General features: G+C 45.1%; 1 long non-coding RNA gene across 5 annotated transcripts; it reads left to right on the top strand.

Moving 5' to 3' along the window:
* Nucleotides 1-1,327: 1,327 nt before the first annotated feature.
* LOC125483853 lies at nucleotides 1,328-12,450 on the top strand. Of its 5 annotated transcripts, none has more exons than XR_007262758.1 (5): nucleotides 1,328-1,398; nucleotides 1,793-1,888; nucleotides 4,470-6,238; nucleotides 10,118-10,155; nucleotides 10,525-12,450. It is a non-coding gene; the product is annotated as an uncharacterized LOC125483853 (long non-coding RNA). The 5 variants fall into 5 exon arrangements; XR_007262761.1 differs by having other exon boundaries at nucleotides 10,520-12,450; XR_007262759.1 differs by lacking the exon at nucleotides 10,118-10,155.
* Nucleotides 12,451-12,527: the final 77 nt, after the last annotated feature.

The raw sequence follows: 12,527 nt of genomic DNA, 5'->3' as shown, positions 1-12,527 counted from the left end.
TGTCTGGTATGATAATTATGAACTGCACTTTCTTGCCTTTCCCCATAACCCTTGATACCTTTACTGATATTAAAAATCTGTCAATCTCACCATTGATTACACTTAATGACTCAGACCTGACAACAATCTGCTGTAAGGAATTTCACCAATTCATCACCATCTGAGAGAATAAATTTTCCTCATCTGTCTTAAATGTGCGACCCCATTCTGATATAAGGCACTCTGGTGCAAGATTGCCCAGAAGGAAAACCATTTTTTTGTGTCCAACATATTAAATCTGAAAGAAACCTATATGCTTTAATAAGGAGCAAGTACTGTTTTTGTAGTACTGTGTCTGAGCACGTGAAGTCAATGGATTTCAGCACTTCCTCCTGTTTGGTTTCACCCCTGATGTAAAACTTTCACTGATTCTGACAGAGATGTCCCTTTTATGTCTTTTAATGTCAGGAATTCACGTTCATTTTAAGAGTTTCGACAGGAACAATAAAATCCTCATTCCTATTTCGGAATCAAACCGAGAACACAGCAGTTGCAATGCTGAATCCCAAAAAGGAAAGTCCACACAATTCTTGCAAGTTTTTGTCTTGAAACTGCTTTTGACCTTTCGTTTCGGTTGCAAAACGTTAGTCAGTGAGATTTTAACACCACGGAGAAAGACCCTTCAGCCCATTATATCTAGGCCAGTCATCAAATATCTCACTTCTAAACCCAGCACTTAGCACTTCACCTCATTTGCTCTGACGTTTCAAGTGCTCATCCAAATAGGTAGCCAATGTTTGAGGGCATCAGTGGAACAAAAACACGTTCTTCAACAAACGACAGGAAACATTGTTGTTTGCTACAATATGAAATCTACATTTTCCTCTTTGAAGACAGCTATGAAAGCCAAACTCTTTCTCAGAGCCGTTTGCCAGTTTTCCTCATGATGCCAACAGTGTAGAATAAAATCCCACACCGCCTGAGGTTACAACTGATGACTCTCGACTTTCAACCTCTCTGCTGACATGAGATGTGGTGTCCCTCAGGTTAAACCACCACCAGTTTTGTATCTCTAATAAGAAAGCAGCCCGGTGACCCAGAATGTGTATGGCGACTCAGTGTCAGACTTTGTGATATTTTCTCCCTGGGATGCAAAAGGCACGTTTTATACTTTATAAAATGTATAATATATGTTAGTTGTCCTGGTAGGAAGTAAAGAGAAAGATTGCTTGTACACATTACGACAAATAAAATTCAGTCTTTACAGTGGTGGGCACTTAACCCAGAATTCCGAGCGCTATGCACTGCATTGCTTATCACTGCGCAGGCTCAGTATGTTCCCGCGTGGCCACGGTCTAGAGCATGCGCAGTGGGAGCGACGCTGAGCAGCCGCTGTCCTTTTCCTCGGCTCCACAAAAGGTAACAATGAGGCGGAACGGAGGAGGCGATAGACCGGGCGGTTAGACGGAGAGGCTTTCTAAACACTTTGTGAATGTGACAGACCCCGTATAAAGAAACTATCTATCCCTGTTTCGTAAAATGTCAAAATCGAGTCTCTCTCTCAACGGCAGGCCGCCATATTTGTCGGAGTTTAAAGGGCAGCAGGGCGCATATGCGGTTATCCTGGGCCAGCGGAGCGAATGTTGTGAATACCTTTCCTGGACTGACAGGAATGGAGTTTTTATAAACTGCTTTTACAAGGTGTTAGGAGGGGAACATTTACACACAGCAACCTCCAAATCAAAGAAATATTTGCTTCTTCTGAAACTGTGTCCCAGACTGACTGAGATGGCTTTTGTAAATTTTTTTACAGCACCTCAGAAGAGGATTTGCAGATCGGTAACTCAAACCAAATGATCTAAGCATGCCTTTTTATTCATTCAGCACTGGATATTATCGGCCTTTAAAGGTGAGTATTGAGTAAAATAAAAGTAGCATAAAATTCCTTCTTGCATCTCCCAGTAACTATTGCCCAATCTCTTAAATCTGTGTACCAAACAGTTTTACTATCAGTGAAGAGGAATAGCTGCTCTTTATCTACCTGGTTTAAACCGATCATAAACCTAGACACCTTTATCAAATCAGAGATAGCGAGAACTCAAATGCTGGAATCTGAGATAACACAGTGTGGAGCTGGAGGAACACAGCAGGCAAGGCAACATTAGAGGAGGAGGAAAGTTGATGTTTTAGGACGGGACCATTCATCAGAAAATTTTCCTGCAGGTCCACACTGTGTTATCACCCCCACTATCAAATGTCATATCAATCTCCTTTGCACTGTGCGGAACAACTTGAGTTTCTCCAACCTGACCTTAAAACCAGTATCCCTCAGTTCTTTAACCATTCTGATGAATTTCCTTTCGAATCACGTGTCAGGCGCTCACATCCTTCATGGAGATCACCTGTTTGTGCAGACCCAAATGCTGTCTGTTCAAATGAGTGATGTTATGACACACGGACAATTACTCAGTGACATCACTCTGATTCCTGGGTATCCTGAATTGTGATAGTTTCCTCTGACCCCAGTGCTTTTGATATCTTTTGAGGGGTAGACTCTAGCATTTGATTTTAAAGTTGGAACACAATGAAATTATTTCAGTATTTTTAACCAGTAATCTACACAATTCAGCTTCTCGTGCTGTTCTCAGATTTCTGACTCTGGAGCTGGAGCTCCTTCCCTTACAGCATTGTGAGAGCTCATGTGAGAGCTCATGTGGGAAGATAGAGCTGTTGAGGCAGCAGCACATGGTTGGGAGAATTTTGTCACCCCCATAATATCATATTATGTGACTGATGTTAAGAGTTGCTTTATAACACTGCTGAATGAGAGACCATCCATTGTTCTGGTTCATCTCTGCTCTCCTTGATCAACTCTCTGTCATTGTCTAACTTCCTCTGTCTTCAATAATGGGTGTGACTGTCCTAGGTATTTTATTGTTACTTCCATTCACTCTCTAAATAAGGTTTATACAGCAGAACATTGCCTGAGCATTTGCTGCTGGCAATTATATTTCCTTAGTAGCTCCCACAATGCTGTTCGGTGAGGAGTTATTCACCAAGTGGTGATGAAGGAACTGTGATATGTGTCCAAATCAATGACAATTAATTTATATCAATGTAGTGTCTTTCACAGAATGGAAACTTCCAAGCTGTTCCTCGGGAGTATTATAATGCAACGTTTGACCAGAATCACATAATAAGATGTTAGGGAGGTGACAAAATGTTTTATGGTCAGATTTGTTGTTTTGAAGGAGTATTTTAAAGTGCAAAACTGAGGCAGAGAAAAGGAGAGGTTTAGTAAGGAAATTTCACAGTTTGTGGCCTTGGCAGCTAAAGCTTGAGGGCACCAAATGTGAAACAGTTAAAATCAAGAATTTTCAGGAGGTTGGAATTGGAGATAATGCAGATATCTGGAAGGACATTTTTTTAAAAAAATGTCATTCTTGGGGTGGGGGTGGCCATTACTGGCTGGTTTAGCATTTACTGACCAGCCCTAATTGCCCTTGAGAGGGCTGGAGGCTGGAGGACATTACAGAGCGAGATAGAGAGGAGACGATCAAGAGATTTGAACAAAAGGATGAAAAGTTTAAAATTTAGCTGCGTGAGCATGGGCCAGTTGGTGAACAAACCTTGTTGTGAACACTCATGCGGGCAGCAGAGTTTTGGATGGCCTCAGGATTACACCACCTGATGAGTAACCTATAACTCCTTCCCTTACAGCATTGTGAGAGCTGATGTGGGAAGATAAAGCTGTTAAGACAGCAGCACATGGTTGTGAGAATGAGCAATGGTAAAAATCTCATTTAGATACAATCAATGGAAGGAAGGAAAAACCACTAAACAGAGCTCAAGGGCACCCAAAAATAGAGGCAGAGAAGTAAGACAAGTGCAGAGACGGGAATGTGAGAGGATGGTGAGGAATGTGTAAGGATAGTTAAGTCCAGAGGTAACAAAGGAATGGACGAGAGTTTCAGCAGCAAATGAGCAGAGACTCGGAGGAGTCGGGTAATGTTACTGTGGTGGAAGTAGGCAGTCTCGATGATGGTAGGGATATGTGGTTGAAAACTCATCTCTGGATGAAACATTTCACCATGGTTATGACTTGTTTAGTTCAGACTCCAGCAGTTGCCACAGAGGGTTTAGAATCAGTTGTGAGGCAGTAGAGTTTGTGTTGGGGAATGAAGATAAAGGCCTCGGTTGTGCCAGTTAGTTAATGGGAGGAAGTTTCTGCTCCACCAGGACTGGATGTCAGCAATGTTTGGATGGTGTGTGACCTGGAGGGAACTTGGAGGTGTTGGTGTTCACATCCACCTGTTACCCTGCCCCTTCTCAGTGGTGGAGGCTGAGTGTTTAAAAGATTCTGAGAGTTCTGGTCAAGTTGTAGGTGTCCAAAATCCCTCTCCTTCATTCCCTATCTCCACACAGAAGCCAACGTCTTGTGAGAGATTGTCTCTGTCTCTCTTGTTTTTTGTTTGATGTCCATTTCACAGGATATTAGAAGGGGAAGATTTTCAAACGCACCATCACACCAGGATCTGATGGAGTCACCCATTTTATCACAAATGGAACATGATCAGATTTTAAACCTGGACGGAAAAAGCTCCATTCACACTGGAGAGAAACTGTATACGTGTTGTGTGTGTGGACAAGGCTTCAGCGAATCATCAGACCTCACAAACCACAAATGCAGTCACACTGGGGTGAAACTGTGGAAATGTGGGGATTGTGGGGAGGAATTCATTTCCGCATCTGGGCTGGAAACTCATCGACGCAGTCACCCCAGTAACAGGCCATTTACCTGCTCAGTGTGTAGGGAGGGATTCACTCAGTCACCTAGCCTGCTGGAACGCCAGCTCATTCACACTGACAAGAGACCATTTCAAAGCCTAGACTGTGGAAAATGCTTCAGAACATCCCGGAACCTGATGTCCCGTCAACTAGCTTGCATTAATGAGAGACCTTTTAAATGCCAAGACTGTGGAAAATGTTATAAAACATCTGGGAACTTGGTGTCCCATCAACACGTTCACACTAAAGAGAGACCCTTTAAATGCTGAGACTGGAAAATACTATAAAACATCTGGGGACCTGATGGCCCATCAAAGTGCTCATACGGAGGAGAGATCGTTTAAATGCCCAAACTGAGGGATGTGCTTTAGAAGTCCCAGGGACCTGATGTCGCATCAACTTGCTCACATTAATGAGAGACCTTTTAAATGCTCAGCCTGCAGGAAATGCTACAAAACCCCCTGGACCTGATATCCCACCAACATGTTCACTCTGAGAAGAGACCATTCAGGTGCTCTCACTCTGGGACTGGGTACAGGTGATCATTTGACCTCACAGCACCAGCAGGTTCATACTGGGAAGAGACCATTCAGCTGCTCCGAGTGTGGGAGGGGATTCACTCGGTCGTCCAACTTGCTGAGACACCAGCAAGTTCACACTGCAGAGAGATCTTTTAAATGCCCAGACTGCGGGAATTGCGACAGAAGCTCCTGGGAACTGAATTGTCATCAACATGTTCACACTGAGGAGAGACCTTAAAAATGCTTAGACTATAGGAATCCCTGTGCAAGTTCTTGGGGATGGTTTTATCATCGTGTACACATTGAGGAGAGATCTTTCAAATGTCTAGTCTGTGGGAAGTACTATCGAAGTTCTGTCGAATTGATGTCCCATCAACATTCTCACATGATGAGGCACCTTTTGGGATGCTTTCATTGTGGGACTGGGTTCAGGCGATCATCTCAACTCTCAGTAAACCAGTGAGTTCACACTGGGTAGAAAGCATTTACCTGCTGCATGTGAGGAAAAAACAGTTGGGTCACTCATCGGCCCTGCTGAGACAGCAGAGAGTCACCCTGGGGGACAGACCGTTCACCTGCTCTGTGTGGGGGAAGGAATTCACTCACTTATCAATCCTGCTGAGACAACATAGAGTTCACAGATCTCAACGGTAATTGGACTTTGCAGTTCATCACATTCAGGACTGAAAGCAAAGTTTTAATATTCTGGATAAAAGTCAAATAAATTAGCTTTGTATTAAACACAGTGTGGCAGGTCACTGTAAGGATGTGATCATGGAGTACTTGGAAGAGTCAGCATGGCTTCACCAAGGGGGCTTCATGCCTGACAAATCTGATGGAATTCTTTGAGGAGGTACTGAACAACTTGGACGAAGGGGAGCCAGTGGATGTAGTCTGTTGGATTTTCAGAAGGCATTGACTAGGTGCCATACAGGAAGCTGCTAAATAAGGTAAGAGTCCGTGGTGTTAGGGACAAAGTACTGGCATGGATTGAGGATTGGCTGACTGGCAGAAGGCAAAGAGTTGGGATAAAGGGGTCTTTTTCAGGATGACAGCCAGATGACTTGTGGAGTTGAGCAGGAGTCAGTGTTGGTACCACAACTATTTACGTAATGCATTAATGATCTGGACAAAGGAATTCAGGGCCTTGTTGCTCAGCTTGCAGATGACACCATGATAGGTGGAGGGACAGGTTGTCTGGAGGATGTGGGAAGGCTTCAGAATGACTTGGACAGGCTAGGAGAGTGCACAAAGAAGTGGCAGGTGGTATACAGTGAAGGAAAGTGTTTGGGAAGAGTAAAGGCATAGACTTTTTTCTGAACGGGGTAAACCTTCAGAAAGCTTAAGTCAAAAGAGACTTGGGAGTTCTAGTTCAGGACTATCGTAAGGCTAACATGCAGGTTCAATTGGTGGTTATAAGGCAAAGGCAATGTAGGCATTCGTTTGAAGACTGCGAGAGCAGAAATGTACTGCTGAGGCTATAAAAGGTGCTTGTCAAACCGCAGTTGGAAAATTGAGTAGTTTTGGACCCTGTATTCATGAAAGATGTGCTGGTGTGAGAGGGGTCCAGAGGAGGATTACAAGATTGATTGCAGGGATGAAGGACTTGTTACATAAAAATAAAAAAACATCACATATTAGATACAAACAATCACATATTACATACAATCAAATTGAATCTTTTGAACAGTATAAAGAGTGTGGAGGCATTCCGAAGCGGGAGATCAGGAAGGCAAAGAGAGGATATGAGATAGTCTTGGCAAATAAGATTAAGGATGTCCCAAAGGGATGCCACAACTACATTAGAGCAAGAGAGCAACGAGAGAGAGAGTTGGGCTCCATAAAGGTGAAAGAGTTCATCTTTGTGTTGAACCGCAGGAGATGGGAAAGATATTAAATGAATATTTTGCCTCCGTTTTTACTGTGGAGAAAGAAATGGAGGCAAGAGAACTCAGGGAAATAAATAATGATATTTTGGAAACAGTTCACATTATAAAAGAGGAAGTTCCAGTGGTCTTAAAAGATATAAACGTGGATAATTCTCTGGGTCCTGAGCTAGTGTATCCTAGGACATTGTGGAAAGTTAGGGAGAAAATTGTGAGCTTCTTGCAGAAAGATTTGTATCATCTCTAAATACTGGTGAGGTGTCTAATAACTGGAGAATGGCTGGTGTTTGCATCTGTTTGAAAAGCGATGTGTGGAGAAGCCTGGGAACCATAGACGTGAGCCTATGCATTTGGAGAGGCACGGACTGATTAGGGATAGTCAGCATGGTTTTGTGCAAGAGAAATCGTGCTCCACACACTTCATTGAGTTTTTTGAGGAAGTGTAAAGAAGGTTGATTAGGGCACAGTGGTACACATTGTTCACTTGGAGTTTAGTGAAGCCTTCGACAAGGTTCCTTGTGGCAAACGAATTATTAAAGTTAGATCACATGGGATTCAGGGTGAGCTTGCTAATTGGATACAGAATTGGCTTAGTGGCAGGAGACAGAGACTGGTGGTGGAGGTTGTTTTTCAGACTGGACACCTGTTCGACAGGGTCTGCTGCTGGGTCCACTTTTGTTTGTCATTTGTGTAAATGATTTAGATAGGACTATAGAAGGCATGATTAGTAAGTTTGTGGATGATACCCAGATTGCTGGTATGGTGGACAGTGAAGTTATTTAAGATTACAAAGAGATCTTGTTCAATTGGATCAATGGGCTAAGGAGTGGCAGATGGAGTTTAAATTTGAATAAATACAAGGTATTGCATTTTGGTAAAACAAACAAGGACAGGACTTATACAATTAAAAGCTTTGTGAATCATTGAGGAGAGTCGTATGTGTACTTCAGACAGGGCCATGGGGTGGTGAGGGATAAACGAAAGGTGCAGGCGCCACTTGAATGTAGTTGACTGGTGATCTGAGGGCAATGGGGAAGGGGAGGGGAAGGCTGGATTCCCTTGTCTCTCCATCCAGCTGGTTACTTCCCTGTATTTCATCTTGGAATATCTGGGAGAAACTCCGCTGGGATTTGTCGTCATTTTAATGGGGAGATGGGTGGGTGGGATGGGTGTGCCAGGATATGGGAAGGGAGTGGATCCCACCCCCCTCTATATTCCATTTCCTCCTACTGGCCCCTATTGGTCTGTGTGAGGTTTGTGGGTAAACGGAGTGAATTGTTTCCATTGACTTGGACTTCATTCCTGTCTCTGGGTGTGGGGTGTTGAGGGAATGGGGAGGCCAGTGCAGGCTCTGGGTTGGGGATAAGGAGTGGGCTCAATATTTCAAAGGAGCAGAAACTGCAGGGTCTGACACCCCCACTCCCTCACGGCCAATATTTGGGATGAGATTAATCCTCTCTTATCAACAAGTGGCCGTTTTCATGTTTTGCTGCTTGTGAGATCCTGCGCAGTGGAGTGTGTAGGGGCCAAGATTTGTGGTGTTGGAGGGAAAAGGGTGACAGCTGAAAGAGTGACAGGGGGTGGGGGGGATGGGTACAAGTTCTGGGGGAAAGGGCGTGAGGGGTTAACTCCAGTGTTCAGTCCAACCTCAGTTCTAAGTTAAAATGGGGGAGTTTAGTATTTGCTGGTGCACTCAGTGGGGGGAGTCCTGTCTTCACGTCGCAGCCTATGTGATCTTGCTGTGAGGGGACAGCCTGCAGCCTTTTCCTTTACAGTAGCAGGGGTCCACTATTTCCAAATTCAGATGAGGTGGGTGTGGGGTCGCTTCTGATCTTGGGTGGTGAAGGTTATGGAAACCTTCAGTGTGGGGAGGCTGGGGACAGCTGGTGGGATCCTGCTGTGCAGAACATCCTTCATTTCAATGTCAGCCCCTCTTTTGTGGGGGCAGGGTGTGGTTGGCTCCGACAAGGTTTTGAGGGAATCCCTTGGAGGTACTGGATACGGCTGCCTGTGTAATCTTGCTGTGCACCCCCTCGGTCTGCGGGTCACCCTCAAATGCGCTGTGTGCCTGTCTACAGGGCCCTGAGCTGAGATTGCTGATGGTTTGATAGTGGGTGGAGTGCATCGTCTGTCCTTTTCCCTCAGCCCAGATCCCTCCCACCTCTCGTCACCCCCTCACCCTCCAAAATGTGATATTGATGTTGCAAATGTCTACGAGACACGGTGGGGAGATTGCAACATGTTGAAAACGTAAGGCAGGAGAGGACGTTTCAATCAAAACATAGAGGAAATGGGGAGAGAGAGAGAGAGAGAGAGGCAGAGAACAGACAGCAGACAGCGAGCAAGAGATTGATTCTCGAGAGCAGCAGAAAGCTGAACAGAGATGGAGAAGTGAATAGGGAGAGAGAGAGAGAGAAAGTTTGATCAATTTCTGAGAGAAGGAGAAAGCTGAGCAGAGATAGAGATGTAGATTGGGACAGAGAGAGGGAGAGAAGAGAGAGAAAGGTAAGTGTATCAGTTCATCATCAATATTTCATGTAGAAACAACACCAGTCCCGGAAGTAGTGGGCATGGGGTCTGTGCCTGATGAATGGGAGTGAGATGGTCATTGGTCTTTTTTTGGGTCTTTTTTTTTTACCATCATGGTGTCAGAAAACCAGCTGGAGGGACGAAGGAAGAGACACAGGCTCTGGGGAGTGACTCCCCACCATTGAGTCATTGCCCGGCCTCTCAGAAAGTAAACACTGGAAGCAGTCAGAAAGCATTTGCCCCTTGATCCCAGATCAAATCTGTTCTTATTCTCTAGGTTTAAGATCAGGGGAAAATGCTGAAAAATTGGGAAAATTTTGAAAATCAGTCTGTGATGGAATCTCATATGTTCCTCTTCATTTTTGTTTCAAAACTTTGGCTTTGATGTGATCAATTTCCTTCTCTCCCCCTGAGGAGATTACTGAGAGACTGAAGCTTGGACACGTAAAGAGGTAGGCACAATCTCTGGAAGTGGAGATGGTCGGTGGGTGGGGGGTGGGAATAGCGGGCATGGTGGAGGTGAACCCCAGCCTCTGGAGTAAATATCTGTCTTCCTACTCCCTTCAAACAGAAATACTGAGGCGGTTTGAGCCTCTTCCTGTTCCATGTTTAATATGTTGGGCTGTTCTGGAGGGGGAAGGGGAAGTGGGGGAAAGTGTCAGATAATGGAAGTTCAGGCAGCGAGCGGTGGGATCTTGCTGTCCTCGGGAAAGTGTCAGATTGTGGATGGCAGAGAGTGGTGTGATCTTGCTGTGCTTTTGGTGCTGGATATTGTTTTTTATTTCTCTCTGTCTTTCCAACCTCGCCCCTGAGGAGATTAGATTCGGGAGCTGAAATTTGGGATAATGCACAGACTGAGAGAATCAAATGGTTCTGCCGTGAGGAATCTTCAGACAAGAGCTGGAACCAGAGAGAAAGAGAGAGACGAGAGCATTATAATAAACCAGCCTGTCTCCTTGTCAGTCATTTACACACTTGCACACGCACGGGGAAAAGAATTGTGGGTTTCAGGCTGTCTCTGGGGTTTGTACTGCAAGGGTATGAGCTCTGGGCTGGGGGTGTGGGGGAGACAAAGGGGCAAAAAGGGGGATGGTACTAAGTCTGATGCCACAGATTTCACTGTCTCCCTCTCTCTTTGCCTCCATATTCCCACCTACCTGTCCTTCCCACAGTTTTCTATAAATCTATAAATGCCCACATCCTTCGCATCTACCGCTGTTCACTCTTCCCCCACCCCTCATATTCCTCCCTCCCACTGTCTCGCCCCCTCCCCAGGTTTTTCAAGAACTGTTTCATTGTTCAGTCTTTCTGCTTTCCAGGTTTTCCCACTCACCTCTCCACAACACTTCTCTCTCTCTCTCTCACATTGGCCTGTGTGATCTTGCTGTTCCTGCCTGAGGGTCATTCTGTCTGCATCATCCTGTCTCCATCACTCGTTCTGCATGGTATCTCTCTGTCTGCTCTTCCCTCCCAATTTTTTTTTTTTTTTCTCTGTCCCTTCTGTCTTTCCCACTCTCTGTATCTGTCCTTTCTCGTCCTCTCCACAGAATTTCTATCTTTCTCCTATCTCCCTCTCCCCTCCTCTCTCTCCGCCCCCTCTCTCTCTATCTCCCTCGTGTTCTCAATGGGATTTCTGCCTCTCTTCCTGACTATTTCTCTTTCTCTCTTTCTGTATCTTCCTACGTCCGTTCTCCCCTTCGCCATCCATCTATCCCTCCATTTTCCTCTTGGATTCTGTCTCTCCATCTCCCTCTCTGTCCTTCAATGTCTCTTTATGGGTAATGCCAGAGGATCTTCCTGGTCCTTGACCCACCTGCATTTTGCACCATCGTCCTTTGTCTAAACTGAAAGGTGGAAGGGGTTGTTAGATAAAACATCTTTCTCGGTGAGGGGGGGAAGAGGGCCTGCCTGGGGACTGGGATCTTGCTGTGCAGTGAGGCAGTCAGTGAACAGGCCTGAGTGTCTCTGGCCATACTCCCTGGGGCGTCGAGCCCCTGGGGTGGGGTCAGGGATCCAGTAAGGGTCAGGGGGGGATTTGGGTGTTGCTCATGGGGAGAGATACAGTCGGGTATCTGTACATAGTGGAGGGATCACAGGGAATGAAGAAAGAGGGTGACGCTGCCCGGGGAGCTATCAGAAACTGTGAGGCTGAAAATTTTTGTTGGGATAAAATATGGGGTAAAAGTTGGGGGCAAATATTTAAATGGGTGCAAAAATTTGTGGGGGGCAATATTTGAGATGACATAAAGTGGGGAGGTTGCAAAATTGGGATGGAGAGCAAACTTTTGGAGAACAGAAATTGGGAAATGCAATAGTTGAGGGGGCAATATTTGGTGGGTGGGGCATCAAAATATTTTTGTAGGCGGAGTGCAATATCTGGCAGGGGCAACAATGTTTTCGGCAGCACAAGATTTCGGGATTTCAGGGCACAATGCTGTAAGGGTGTGACAAAATTGTAATCCCATGTAATCCCCTGATGTTCACCTGTGAAATGGATTGATGTTCATTCTCAGAAACTAATTAAAAGGAAACTCCCCGTCTTTAATGGTTACCTAGTCCCACTCACACCTTGTGTTAGCCTGTGTGAAAATACTGTGCTCACCTGTGGGAAAAAATCGTGTTTACAGTGATACATTGGTCATGTTGATGTGTGTCTCCATATGTGTCCGTGTGTATGTTTCTGGCTGCAATGAGACTCACAGGAGAGAAGTTTGAATGAATGAATGAATTAAAAACTGATGAGTCAACTCTGTCTCTCTCTCTCCTTTCGTGTTTAAAATGCTACAATATCACCATCTGGTGGCCTTCTCACACCACTACATAA

Source organism: Rhincodon typus, chromosome 8 (genome assembly GCF_021869965.1).
Source record: "Rhincodon typus isolate 14 chromosome 8, sRhiTyp1.1, whole genome shotgun sequence".
NCBI lineage: Eukaryota > Metazoa > Chordata > Chondrichthyes > Orectolobiformes > Rhincodontidae > Rhincodon > Rhincodon typus.
This window is presented reverse-complemented; position numbering and strand designations above follow the sequence as displayed.